We start from the raw sequence: 15,920 nt of genomic DNA, 5'->3' as shown, positions 1-15,920 counted from the left end.
TTCATTATAACTATAAAAATGCTATGAACTGAACCCAAGTGCTTTGACACTTAAAGTTATGATATTTCAAAAAGTGAAGTTACATCAGTTTGTGCAGTAAACGGCTCATAAGCATGGCCGATCTTCTAAGCAAAACAAAATATGATCGGTCTCAATTGTTGGAATCATGATAATGGATAACGGAATTGAGTGGACCCAGATTCAAATCTCTAGTTCGCCAACAACGGATTGAATAGAGAAGCTACAGTGCAGGGTTTTGCTTGAGAGATTTTGTCCCAAGTACATTTATAGTAAAAAGAAAGAAAAACCTTCCTGCAGAGTCTCCAGTATCTTCAGCTTTCGGTTCTTGATAACCTCTATAGTTAAATCGCTCAAGATTGTCTAAGAAGTTTCGGGTACCCAGAAGGAATAGCTAGTTAGATCTTTAATGGCTCTCACTTCTTAAAAGTTAAAAGAACAATGGTTATTCTCAACTCTAATAAACAGTAATGGTAATAAAGGGAGATTCTATGAAACTATGGCAGATCATTTACCTAGACAACCATGGTTTATAAGGGAACTGTCACTAATAAATGGGTTGTTACGACAATAAGCAGGCTGAGAGCGAACCACGCGGTGTGCGGATCGTATCTTCACAGGATCAACAAAAGGTCCTCTCCTCTTTGCGTAGATTGCAATGAGGAGGAGGATTTCAAGCATATAATAATGATATGTCCACGTTATGTGGTAGAAAGGAAACGAATGTTTGACGACATATACAGGTATTTAGATGCACCACTTCGCTAGGAAGACATAATATTCTCCACCAACATCTATGTGCTTAAATTTGTAGCAGAGCCAGCAAAGAAATATGAATGTATTTAAAAGTTATAGCCGATTAGAATGAATGGAAGAAAATGATTAGAGAAGAATTACGTGATTTTAATTTCGGTTAAGCTGTAAGGATGGCAGGAATATAGAGTACTGATCCATCTATTACTTGTATTTATATAAATAGTTGTATATAGTAGAAGGATGAATGTGTGAAGCGAATGTATTTATAAGTAAGAATGGAGAGTGAGTGATATTCTAGTGATAAGCACCTAGACGATGCTGGCTGTATGGCGAAAGCCAATGTCAGAAAAAAAAACTCTAATAAAACTAATAATACTCCAGAAGTCTGAAGAATACTTAAAACTCAAAGAAATGCATCAAATTTATTGCAAAATTATTTCTGAAATAGAGACTAAAGAAACCATGTTACGACAAAAACAAATTTAATCTAGACTGGCTCCACTTAAATTTCCAGTCTTACGATACAGCAATTATTGAGAGCTCTAGAACGTCTAAAGAATTCGGGTTGGAAGAGCAATAAATATATTAAGATAAAAAGAAGAAGGCGATTGGACGATTAAAAGAGAGTAGAGATAAAAAGTTAAAACAACAAGAACCAGAACTTGTGTTAACTGGATCGTCCGGTGAACCGGTTTCAATAAGTAGTAAATAAACTCAACATCAAAACCGGCTCCGTGAAGTGTTGCTTGGTGCAAAGACAGTTAATATACAGTAGCAGCCATTCCTCATTCGCTTTATAATTCCTGTTAGTATTCATCAAATTTGTTTCTTGGAGGGTCTTGATGTACTGGATAAATGGTTATTCTAAAACTAATCTCGAGTTTGTCACTAGTAATCGAAGAAAAGTGATTCCATCTAATAAAATGGTATAAATATAAACTGAGACCTCAACTAACCACTTCAAACCTGCAAAACTTCAGAGCTTATGCTTATTGACAATTGTACTTTTTGACTACATTTTTTAGCATCAAAGATTGTGTCTTCAGTTCTACCTATATACGAGAGTCGTTTGAAAAGTCCGTACAAAAATAAAAACTACTCAATTTTTAGGGGTAAACCTTTTTTATTTTTCAACATAGTCTCCTTTTAGGCTTATACACTTCGTCCAACGCTGCTCTAGTTTGTTGATCCCTTCCGAATTATAGGATTTGTCCAAGTCTGAAAAATAGCCATTCGTTTTTTGCAATCACCTCCTCGTTTGAATAAAATCTTTTTCCCGCCAGCCATTTCTTCATATTGGGGAACAAATAGTAGTCCGAGGGAGCCAAGTCTGGGGAATAGGGGGGATGTGAAACGAGTTGGAACCCTATTTCCATTAATTTTGCGACCACAACTGCTGAGGTGTGAGCTGGTGCGTTGTCGTGATGGAAAAGGACTTTTTTGTGGGCCAATCGTGGGCGTTTTTCTTGCAGCTCGGTTTTCAAACGGTCCAATAACGATGAATAATATGCACCTGTAATAGTTTTACCCTTTTCCAGATAGTCGATGAGGATTATTCCTTGCGAATCCCAAAAGACAGTCGCCATAATCTTTCCATGATATGGATGACAGAAGAGTGAAGGTGCGTGAGATTGCTAGTGCTGTGGGCATCTCGAATGAACGGGTACATAATATTTTGCATCAACATTTGGACATGACAAAGCTATCCGCAAGATGGGTGCCACGATTGCTCACGCTTGACCAAAAACGAAATCGTGTGAAGTGTTGCAAGGACGGTTTGCAGCTGTTCCAGAAGAATCCGCAGGACTTTAAGCGTCGTTTCATCACTGTGGATGAAACATGGATACATCACTACACTCCTGAGACCAAAGAACAATCTAAACAATGGGCCGAAGGAACGGTCTTCGCCTTTTTTGGCGCAGATTCCCCCTTGGTAACCCATTGTTTAGATTGTTCTTTGGTCTCAGGAGTGTAGTGATGTATCCATGTTTCATCCACAGTGACGAAACGACGCTTAAAGTCCTGCGGATTCTTCTGGAACAGCTGCAAACCGTCCTTGCAACACTTCACACGATTTCGTTTTTGGTCAAGCGTGAGCAATCGTGGCACCCATCTTGCGGATAGCTTTGTCATGTCCAAATGTTGATGCAAAATATTATGTACCCGTTCATTCGAGATGCCCACAGCACTAGCAATCTCACGCACCTTCACTCTTCTGTCATCCATATCATGGATTTTATCAATGATTTCTGGAGTAGTAACCTCAACAGGGCGTCCAGAACGTTCAGCGTCACTTGTGCCCATATGGCCACTCCGAAAATTTTGAAACCACTAATATACTGTTCTAATCGAAGGTGCAGAGTCACCATAATGTTTATCAAGCTTCTCTTTAGTCTCCTGAGGCGTTTTGCCTTTCATAAAGTAGTGTTTAATCAACACACGAAATTCTTTTTCGTCCATTTTTTGAAAATCACTCGACTTCCTCGATTGAAACGAATGCCAAACACAAAGAAATAGACCGATCTGGCTGAAACTTGGTGTGTGTTTTTCCTAGAGATGCTATCAACTAAACATAACCTCGATACGCGCCAGTGGTGCTATCTCTCTGACTTTGCACGTACTTTTCAAACGACCCTCGTAGTATCAAGTTTTCGGCAAAACAAAACTAACACCTCTTACACAAACGACGGTTCCGATCAGACAGATTTCTCTACAAACATGTGAGACGCTGCAGTCGAAAGAGAAGGCTTTACGCTCTGCACTGCTATCGGTCGTTAGGATTTGGCGCATGCATAGTTCTTCTGTAGCAGCATCAGTCTCGTTATTTAATAGCCACACCTCGTACATTGTGTTTAGTACACCATCTTTACAGAAAACCATAGGAGCGTACTTTGAAAAAATCTTCACTGCTGAAAGATCTATTATTTCTCATGATTTCATTAAAATTATACTTCTAATTGTCTGATTTTTGACAAATGTTTATTGCTATTGTAGATATAATTCAAAAACGCAAAAAAAATGATCAACTTTCAAAAACCATAAAACGGATATAAAAGCTACATAAAAATAATTTGGTAAAATCGCTAATTACACCTTACAGTGGGTATATTAAGGGAAAGTACACATTACAAATAAGAGAAGAACCGAAAATGAAATGTTTGGGAGGTATTGGCACCAGAGAGATAATTTCTGCAATCAGTCATAAGAATTGTTGCCCCACAAATGGATTCAAAAACTTTAGTTATAAAAAATAATGGCAATTATCTCGTGTAGTATTCTAAATCGTCAAAATCGTTAAGTAATCATTTTATTTGTTAGCAGTGAGGTACAAAAAAACAACTCTTGTAACTAAGGAACAATATTTTGTAATTACTGTAAGTGTAAAAACGACTTTGTAATTCAAACTTTGTGTAATGGAATTAAATATTAATATCTCCACAATATCTAATCTTACTATTACAAGATAAACTCATATCTTGGTTCTAGTAATGTACGTTTTAAAAGAGCTGAAAAGGAAACCGGATGAATGTATATGGTCTAGATAAAAAAATAAAATAAATAAACAAATAGAGAAGACTGCAAAATTGCAGTTGCATACACTTGTGGAAGGGATACCCAGTTGTGCGATGCATGCTATATAATTCCAGCAACACCGCCACTGTGGTTGTTAGCAGAGAGTCTGCGATAGTAAGTGAGAGGGTGTCTAAGTGCAGCTGACTCATATAACACCAGTGCCACTGCGCAATGGAGGACCAATCATTTGTATTGTTTACATCCGGACAATTCCACTTCCTGTTTAGGAAATTTCTCATATTAAAAACTACAGCATTTTATTCAGTAAACAATTATTGCAAAGAATTAAGAAACACATCTAGCTTTAATCAGAGGACTAGTGTTTTGTATACAAATTTTGATGATGGAACGCAACAATTCCTCGTTGCATATTTTAAATATATAATAATTCGATAGTAAATTATAGAATTATTATATAAGTCGTTAATAAATTATAGAACTATTATATAATTCGATAGTAAATTATAGAATTATTATATAAGTCGTTAATAAATTATAGAACTATTATATAATTCGATAGTAAATTATAGAATTATTATATAAGTCGTTAATAAATTATAGAATTATTATATAATTCGATAGAAAATTATAGAATTATTATATAAGTCGTTAATAAATTATAGAATTATTATATAATTCGATAGTAAATTATAGAATTATTATATAAGTCGTTAATAAATTATAGAATTATTATATAATTCGATAGTAAATTATAGAATTATTATATAAGTCGTTAATAAATTATAGAATTATTATATAATTCGATAGTAAATTATAGAATTATTATATAAGTCGTTAATAAATTATAGAACTATTATATAATTCGATAGTAAATTATAGAATTATTATATAAGTCGTTAATAAATTATAGAACTATTATATAATTCGATAGTAAATTATAGAATTATTATATAAGTCGTTAATAAATTATAGAACTATTATATAATTCGATAGTAAATTATAGAATTATTATATAAGTCGTTAATAAATTATAGAATTATTATATAATTCGATAGAAAATTATAGAATTATTATATAAGTCGTTAATAAATTATAGAATTATTATATAATTCGATAGTAAATTATAGAATTATTATATAAGTCGTTAATAAATTATAGAATTATTATATAATTCGATAGTAAATTATAGAATTATTATATAAGTCGTTAATAAATTATAGAATTATTATATAATTCGATAGTAAATTATAGAATTATTATATAATTCGATAGTAAATTATAGAATTATTATATAAGTCGTTAATAAATTATAGAATTATTATATAAGTCGTTAATAAATTATAGAACTATTATATAATTCGATAGTAAATTATAGAATTATTATATAAGTCGTTAATAAATTATAGAACTATTATATAATTCGATAGTAAATTATAGAATTATTATATAATTCGATAGAAAATTATAGAATTATTATATAAGTCGTTAATAAATTATAGAATTATTATATAATTCGATAGTAAATTATAGAATTATTATATAAGTCGTTAATAAATTATAGAATTATTATATAAGTCGTTAATAAATTATAGAATTATTATATAATTCGATAGTAAATTATAGAATTATTATATAAGTCGTTAATAAATTATAGAATTATTATATAATTCGATAGTAAATTATAGAATTATTATATAAGTCGTTAATAAATTATAGAATTATTATATAATTCGATAGTAAATTATAGAATTATTATATAATTCGATAGTAAATTATAGAATTATTATATAAGTCGATAATAAATTATATAACTATTATATAATTCGATAGTAAATTATAGAATTATTATATAAGTCGTTAATAAATTATGGACTTATTAAATAAGTCGATAGTAAATTATAGAATTATTATATAAGTCGTTAATAAATTATAGAATTATTATATAATTCGATAGTAAATTATAGAATTATTATATAAGTCGTTAATAAATTATAGAATTATTATATAATTCGATAGTAAATTATAGAATTATTATATAAGTCGTTAATAAATTATAGAATTATTATATAATTCGATAGTAAATTATAGAACCTTGTTCATGGTTTTGGTTGACCGATTCTTAATCCAAAAGAAAGAAAGAATATTGCCAATTACAATATTTTTATATACTTTCACCATGCTTTCGACCTTAAGGACTGCGTTAACTTCAGAGCTTATGCTTATTGACAATTGTACTTTTTAACTGACATTTTTTAGCATCAAAGATTGTGTCTTCAGTTCTACCTGTTTAGGTACTTACAGGTGTTTAGATTAGATAGTACTATTCAGAAAGCTTGGCAAAACATTAAGATTGAATTTTATTGGTAATAATTCTTTTTTCCTAAATTTTTCACTAACGTTTTTTAAAAGTTTACAACAGAAAGTGATTACAGTTTAACCAAAACCTACTTAGAAATTTCTTAGCCAATCTCTCTATCTAATCTGGCAAAAAAATTAGAAAATTCGTAAATTACTTAATTACAAAAGTAAAAATTAAAAAACAAAGCGGTACAAACAAAAATTTCAGAATTAGTAGCTAAATTTTCGTTTAAGCTGAAATGCTAAAAGAGATGTTCTATGTCGAAAAGGATAATATTACCCAAATCTATGCTGGAATCTTGACTGGAGCGATTTTAGCCAGAAGAAAGCTTAAAGTTTTAGAAATTTTTAATCGGAAAAACTATGAATTTTTTTTTTTGAAAATTAAAAAGACAAATGTTAGCGCCCCCATTAACCCTCTTTCTTTGAGTCTGTGTCTCACAAATAGTTTTTCTTAAAAGCAGTTTTGTATGTTCTAAGTTTTTGAATTTTTTTTTTTTTGTTTTTCACGATCTCCTTAAAAATGAATCCAACGAACTTCTATCTAAATCCACAATTACACAAGTCTAATACCTTTAATTAGAAAAATTAATGTGGTAATTTAATTTTTTTTTATTTTTGGGGCTTTTAAGTAACCATATGTACCTGGCATTTAACTGCCACTATCGAAAAACGTAAAATTTTATTACCGATATAATGCAATGGTACATTATAAAGCGTTAATAGAATATTTATGATTTTTTGTATTTTCATAATAATCTTATTGAAATGTACAAAACAGGTGTAACTCCTGCAACAAGTAAATCGAGTAACTGACTCCTTGAATGAGTCTGTAAAGAAGAATGTAGCCTCTTCTAAACCACCAGGCGCCCACCCAGTACATGCGTAGCCATCGCCGTCAAAATGAAAGCTGGCCAACGAGAGGGTTGAAATGAGCACAGAGGAGAGAATGAAATATTTCTAGTATCTTAAGATTATTTATTAAATCTTTAAAGAAAAGAAAATAAATGGTCCTTTTTGGGTAGAATGAATAGCTCTATAATATAAGGTATAAGGCGTTGGTAACGCGAAATGGAATTTGAGTCAGTAGTTTTACAAGATGGTAGACGACCAAAGTTTGAAACCTAATAGATGTGTAATAGCACTGATGTAATAGCGATTAGCTAAGTGGTTAGCGAATACTGGATTCCAACACGGAGATCGCAGGTTCGAATCCAGCTGCTGGCCCTTAAATTTTCTCTTCCATGGAGCTTCTCATGGAACCAATAACCTAAAATGTTGACGCGCCTTAAATTAAAAAAAAAAAAGAAAAAAGAAAAACTATTTCTTCCATATTTAAAGTTTTTTCTTTGTACAGTCCTAGGTATCTCGAAAAGTAGCTAGCGCAAAGTAGTACAGCCTGATTGTTGTAAAAGGATGTGTTCGGACATTAATCTGCCATTTTGAAACAATATTTCTATAAAAATTTAAATGCTAGCACTGTAGGATGTGAGTTGATTGAACCGGTTTAGAAAGAGGAGAAAAGGTTGCTATCTCATCTGCATATGTACGAGAGTTTGGTTTGAGGTCATTAGAAAAAATGTAAATAGTATGAACAGAACGGACACAAGAATGCATCCATAAAAATAAAAATTAGTTCCAACATTTAGACAAAAACAGCTACCAGAGTAATATTTCAAAATAATTAACAATCAATCAATAATTCATAATCACTAAACGTGTGAGAGATTATTTTTGATTTTACACATTAAACGCTGATAGAACGCTAGCGAAATGTCAAAGAAGATACAAGCAATTATTATATTTGGAATGCAATTTTATACGCTTAATTTCACAGTTGAAAGTATTGAATCATTAAATGTTTAATTAGCGAACATGATTGCTGAGACTTGTTTAAATAACTGCAGTTAGTTAGTTATAAACTGAACACATTCCTGTGAAATATTATAAAGCAATAAATGGATGCGTTCATTAGTTGGAATGCAATTTAAAATGATAATGTTTTTCAAATCAATTACGTCTTCTTTTTCTTCTTAAAAAAACTAAAATAAATACAAATAAAACCGGTATATATTTCCATATTTTCGTCTCTTTCACTTCCTGTTTTAAAAATATCGTTGCAAACCAAATTAGGAACTTAATTTTTACAGGAAATATCGTTTCCTGTCTTAACTTGTTTGTATGTTTTCTTAGTACCTAAATTCTCCGAACTGAATAATTATAGGAAGTTACAACTTCTTACTTCTTTTCGAAGAATTTAACAGGAAGTTTAATTCATTTTCATCTCATGATATTTTAATACTATGAAATTTTATTATAAATTATTCCAAATTTATTAAATTTTATAAATCCACCTACTAAAAGATGTGTATATAATAATTAGCAGAAAGTTATTACAAATTACCTTAACTTCTACTACAAGTTAATAAGAACGCGTGTTGGTCTAGTGGTTTTGAGCGTGGCTTTTTATGAAGGAGGTCACCAGTTCGAATCCCATGTATGACTACTTTTTATTTGTTAAAAAAAAAAATTGTTTATAGTAAAGTATGAAGCTACCGCCTCTGTCCACCGACACCTAATTGGTAGTTGGACTTTAAGCCCCGCCAAAAACAAAAATAGGCGATTACTTTACTTATAACTCATATTGATGTAACGAAAAATAATACTTAGAAAACTGAGAATGCAATAATGAATAAACTTTGTTATTACTGTTACCTGTAAATATTTTTTTTTAATTAATTTTAGTTACAATCAACGCATTTTGCGTTATAAGCAACAATGATAACAATAAATAACATTCACACATATCAGAGTGGAGAAGTTACCCAGCGGTAACACTCCAAAAAAATTCTAAATTCTACTGACTTCTAGGAAGTGTTATTTGGAAATGTTCTTGAAGATAGATGTTGTGTACCAGTGGATTGTGATGTGTTTGAATGTTAAGATGGAATTTTCTGTATTGTGTATCAGCAACTTGTGTGACGAAAGGAAAGGTTCAAATCTGCGTGAATGGTTTGATTGGTAGCATAGAAAGGAGGGTTTACTTAGAGCGAAGAATTTTTAGACTGCAAGGCCCTGGATCCTTTGCAAATTTGAGCGTTTGGTTGAACTCCACAGTTCGACGCCATAAGCCCAGACTGGCTTTAATTTATTTACATATAACATTTAAGTCTTTTGTTTTCCAGAGTGAGTTTTGATTTGTTGTCTTGTAGTCTTTTCAGTTGTCGGAAGCGTCTGTTGAGTTCTGTTCTCTTAATTCGTGTATGAGGATTCTCCAAGTAAGTCTTCTGTCAAGGTAAAGCCCAAGGTAGCGGACTACGTTGGCTACTGGTAAAGGAATAAGATTGTAAAAGATAGGAGGAAGAGTGATTTGTCGAAGAGCGAAGATAATATTTTGAGATTTTGTTTCGTTCAGTTTGACAGCCAATTTTTTGAACCAATTTTCTAAGGAGGTGAGGTGAGACTGAAGGTTTCTTTCTATGAGCTATTATTGGGTCTTTTGTTAAAAATTTAAAATGTAATTAGCGCTACGGGCTAGAATTGGAAAATAATAAAAAATTAAAACCCAATAACTAAAACAAGACCAGTCAGCAGCAAATGTTGTAGAAAGAACAAGTGCAGCCAACAAAGTTACTGTAACAGTATATGCGCACATGATGGTGGGAGAGGGATTGTGTGTATGGTGAATGTTGGCAACACTGCAACAGTACAGAGAGCCTTCACCCTGGGTGGGTGGAACTACTTGGCAACACTGCGTTACGTTCGGCATGAACTCGTTCCTGGATACTCTAAAACCCCCCACCTAACATTTTCTATCTCACTTGCTCCCTCTTTATCTCTTTCTCTCTTCTAGCAAAGTAGAATCAAACTTTTCCCTACACTCTTCAAGACTGTTAATAAATTATTTCTATTTTTAATCTTTATATTTATAGTAATTTGGAAAAGAACGGAGAAATAATGATTGTACAACTTACAGCAATCCGCAACTGGTTAGAAAATAACTTATCTGTACGCCATGACTCATGGAGCAAAAACTGTGTAAACTGTACTCGGCCCTTATCATAAACACCTGCTTTAGATTGCTTTATTTAAAACGAAGAATTAGATAAGGTTTTTTTTTTTTTTACAGTTCTAAAGAGGTTTTATATTCAGATGATAACGGATAGCAAAAGACTGCGACAAATAAGACATTAATCCTTACCCATCTTATATCATTCGCAAAACCTGATTTACGCTTAAAAATAATAACTATTATTGGCACCCAATGTGGTGGCCATGTTTTTGAATATTTTGGAATAAAAAGAAACATAGTGGGTAGATTTGGGCAAAAACAAAATGGTGAACATTTGTAAACTTTATACTAACCAACGGGCAACTATTGATCAAGTATGCAGAAAAACTCAATCAACAGCTTTTGAGTATTTTAGCATAATGTTAGTGTTTCAACGAAAAAATTAATTTAGCAAAAGAAACTGCTGCAATTTTGATGACCGAAAGATTCCAAATTTGGAACAGTTTATTGATTCAATCATTATAAATACATGTGGGTTAAACATTGCGGATTAGAATGATGCGATATTTAACGTTAATTATAAAGAAATGACATCTTACAGGTAAAAGATATGTATACATAAAACCAAAAACGTTTCTTTTAAAATGAATGAAACGTTACAAATGATAATAACTTCGTAACTCATACCAGTAGGAAAAAATACGGAAATAATCAAGAAGGATATGGTTAACAGAACAATAATACAAAGAAGAGAATACTTGCAAGTCTATTCCGGAATTCGAGAATTAATGCTTGCACTGAAGCAGGGAATATTGGCAGTAAAATTCTAATGGAAAATGGCAACACTGAATCAGGTTAACATACCAGTAATTAATAAATATCAATATTTATGAGAATCTTATTTATTTTAAAATACGTAAATCTTTTTAAAAAAAGACCACACAAAATAGTGGTGTATTGTGGGTACTTGGATTCGATTCCCGGTCTCTATGCCTTGGATTTTATTAATTGTTTAATGTGACAAATTTGCAGTACATTCTCTAATCGTCTCCGTTCACGATACCCTAATTGTTTTACTTGGTTTAAAGACAGCTGGTCTACAGTTTGACTAATAAAAGATAGGCCTGAAAAGATAGGCATTACTTTACTCTCACCACGTATCACGTTCTTCCTAAATGTATTTTAAAAAACTACAAAACAAAAATTATTTAAAAAAAAAAAGAAAAAAGTAAATTAATAATGTATAAAAATACAGGAGGCTGTTACGCACAGCTATTTACTGTAGTATTTAAATGGCTGATGTGTATAAATAAATATGGAAGTGACGAAATCGGCCCCTTATTGTCTTTTACATTATTCAACGCGGTAATCATATTATGGGTCTAATCCAAACTAAAGAATACAAGTTTCTGCACTGTATTATAACAGTGAATAATACGCAACAGCAAAAAGTAGAAAACACTACCTAACATCTGAGAAGTCGAAAGATAAGGTAAGCAAATACCATACTAAATGGAGTAATAACATGATCATTAATTACTATGAGAATTCCATAGTTTAGTTTATGAAAATATTCCAAATCAAGGTATTATAATGGAATTCACAATTTATGCAAAATAAATCCAGAGTAGAAAATTTATTCCTTTATACATATTTATAAATGTTTATGAATGAGAAAGGAATTCATTCACAATTTTAAAAGTAATGGAATCAAATTTACAATACAATTAGATAAGAATGTGATAAAAATGAACAATATGAAATAATAAAACCATGTGTTCGTTAAACTTTAGAAAAAAAGGCTATCTACAACTAATAATAAATTATGGTTATGGGTCATTTTATTATTGTAGAGGTAGTTATAGTGAAGAGTGTGCACAGAAGTTACACATATTTTTCTTAGAAAGCAACAAAAAATTACTACGTCACATCAAATTTAAAATATTTATGATTTTACACATTAAATGCTAATCTAAAGCACTGTTATAATACAGTGCAGAAACTTGTATTCTTCAGTTTGGATTAGACCCATAATAGGATCACCGCGTTGAATAATGTAAAAGACAATATGGGGCCGATTTTGTCAATTCCATATTTACACATCAGTCATTTAAATACTACAGTTAATAGCTGTATGTTACAGCCACCTGTATTTTTTTTATACACTATAAATTTACTTTTATTTTATTTAAATTTTTTTTTTATAATTTTTGTTTTATAGTTTTTTAAAATTATGTTATCACAGTAAATATCTGTTATGAAGTTTTCTATTAAAAAAATATGCACGTGAAAACTGAAGTTCGAATAATAATGATAATAATTATCAGAGAAATCTCAGATCTTATATCTCGTTTTGAGTACCACAATAGGACTTGGCAGTAATTAGGCCAGATAGGCTCCCCACATGTAGGGACAATTTACCCAGGTTTTGGAGGGGAATGTACACCCTTCCTGGAATCCTCTCCAGTTTCTTTAATTTTGGGAGTGTCATTCTTCCTTATTTTTAGAATATTCAGTAATAAACGGTAGTTATCTATGATATTTTACAACTGAGATTTCCACGTAGCAGATCTTTTTATCGAAGTTATCGTTATTTTTATCGACAATTTGATTTATTGATTATAAATTATTTATTAGAACTTCATTCATCTTTTTGAGGAAAACCAATTTAAGATTAGGGAAAGAATCATGGAATGGTGGCAGGATTTTATTCACCTAGGTCTTCAAAGATATCTCAAGAACCAAAATTCTTGTGAATACTGAAAGCAAAAGTGACGCAATAAATCGATAGAAATAAACAAAAATTACTTTGCCCTGAGTTCTCTCTATAGCTACGAAAATATGATATAAAGAAATTCAAAATTGAATTTGTAAAAAACAAAAAAAAAAAATAAGGACGAAAAGAGAGCTTTAGCTTTTGTTTGCTAGATAGCGTTAGATTGGTCTGCTTGAGATGAGGATGAAGATGATGATGTCACTGTTGTGAGGTATTTTGTCTATCTGTGCGAAACCCAAAAACGGAACGGCAACTTAAGCTATTAAACCTTATTACTTAATAACAGTAGATTCACAGAAATAAATAATAAAAGTAAAAAATTGCATTAGCAGAGCTTGTCATCGATTAGAGCTGAGGTACTCAGACTTATTTCGTCTACCGCCCACTTTTGGAATCAATTATTTTCTAGCGCCCCCTAAAATTTGTGACTTTACCACATCTTAAGAAATCACAATCGCAATCATTACTTTAATTTAATTACAGCGTCCCATATGAGTCTTATCCTGTTTCTGAGTTCGAACTTACATTTTAAATGAGGCTGTTCTAATTAGAGCTATAAAAAGCAACTTCATAAATAATATTTAGAAAAAACTTTTATTTAAATTAAAACCAAACATTTCAATTTAAATTTTAAAACTAATCTAATGTGAAGGATGATGCTGATGATTTTTAACAAGTTCGGTCAGGCTCGAATTTACACAAAAAAACAGCCGTAAGTCACCGCGCGTTCGGTAACATGCAAACGATTTCTCTTTCTAGTTAGCAGCGTTACCACAACACTAAATCCACGTTGACATAAATACAACGATGCTACGGGAATGCTATCAAAAAAATCGTTGAACAAATCGACCCCAATCCAGAGATACAGCTGCGGAATTGGCTTTTGTAGCCAAAAAATTAACGAAATAATCGATGTAGTGTACTAGGTAGGTTTTATTTTTGCGGAATTGGCTTTTTTAGCCAAAAAATTAACGAAATAATCGATGTAGTGTACTAGGTAGGTTTTATTTTTGCGGAATTGGCTTTTTTAGCCAAAAAATTAACGAAATAATCGATGTAGTGTACTAGGTAGGTTTTATTTTTGCGGAATTGGCTTTTGTAGCCAAAAAAATTAACGAAATAATCGATGTAGTGTACTAGGTAGGTTTTATTTTTGCGGAATTGGCTTTTGTAGCCAAAAAATTAACGAAATAATCGATGTAGTGTACTAGGTAGGTTTTATTTTTGCGGAATTGGCTTTTTTAGCCAAAAAATTAACGAAATAATCGATGTAGTGTACTAGGTAGGTTTTATTTTTGCGGAATTGGCTTTTTTAGCCAAAAAATTAACGAAATAATCGATGTAGTGTACTAGGTAGGTTTTATTTTTGCGGAATTGGCTTTTTTAGCCAAAAAATTAATGAAATAATCGATGTAGTATACTAGGTAGGTTTTATTTTTGCGGAATTGGCTTTTTTAGCCAAAAAATTAACGAAATAATCGATGTAGTGTACTAGGTAGGTTTTATTTTTGCGGAATTGGCTTTTGTAGCCAAAAAATTAACGAAATAATCGATGTAGTGTACTAGGTAGGTTTTACTTTTGCGGAATTGGCTTTTTTAACCAAAAAATTAACGAAATAATCGATGTAGTATACTAGGTAGGTTTTATTTTTGCGGAATTGGCTTTTTTAGCCAAAAAATTAACGAAATAATCGATGTAGTGTACTAGGTAGGTTTTATATTTGCGGAATTGGCTTTTTTAGCCAAAAAATTAACGAAATAATCGATGTAGTGTACTAGGTAGGTTTTATTTTTGCGGAATTGGCTTTTTTAGCCAAAAAAGTAACGAAATAATCGATGTAGTGTACTAGGTAGGTTTTATTTTTGCGGAATTGGCTTTTTTAGCCAAAAAATTAACGAAATAATCGATGTAGTGTACTAGGTAGGTTTTATTTTTGCGGAATTGGCTTTTTTAGCCAAAAAATTAACGAAATAATCGATGTAGTGTACTAGGTAGGTTTTATTTTTGCGGAATTGGCTTTTTTAGCCAAAAAATTAACGAAATAATCGATGTAGTGTACTAGGTAGGTTTTATTTTTGCGGAATTGGCTTTTTTAGCCAAAAAATTAATGAAATAATCGATGTAGTATACTAGGTAGGTTTTATTTTTGCGGAATTGGCTTTTTTAGCCAAAAAATTAACGAAATAATCGATGTAGTGTACTAGGTAGGTTTTATTTTTGCGGAATTGGCTTTTTTAGCCAAAAAAGTAACGAAATAATCGATGTAGTGTACTAGGTAGGTTTTATTTTTGCGGAATTGGCTTTTGTAGCCAAAAAATTAACGAAATAATCGATGTAGTGTACTAGGTAGGTTTTATTTTTGCGGAATTGTCTTTTTTAGCCAAAAAATTAACGAAATAATCGATGTAGTATACTAGGTAGGTTTTATTTTTGCGGAATTGGCTTTTTTAGCCAAAAAATTAACG

The 15,920-nt window shown here is 31.2% G+C and overlaps 1 protein-coding gene across 3 annotated transcripts in view; it reads right to left on the bottom strand.

Annotated features, from left to right (window-relative positions):
• Positions 1-15,920, bottom strand: part of spen (spen family transcriptional repressor split ends) — a 187,878-nt gene that overhangs the window by 56,992 nt on the left and 114,966 nt on the right. The window lies entirely within an intron of this gene.

Source organism: Rhodnius prolixus, unplaced genomic scaffold (assembly GCF_049639745.1).
Source record: "Rhodnius prolixus isolate KJV_2025 unplaced genomic scaffold, Rpr scaffold_5, whole genome shotgun sequence".
NCBI classification, from domain to species: Eukaryota; Metazoa; Arthropoda; class Insecta; order Hemiptera; family Reduviidae; genus Rhodnius; species Rhodnius prolixus.
Note: the sequence above shows the minus strand (reverse complement) of the source record. Positions and strands in the feature narration are given on the sequence as shown.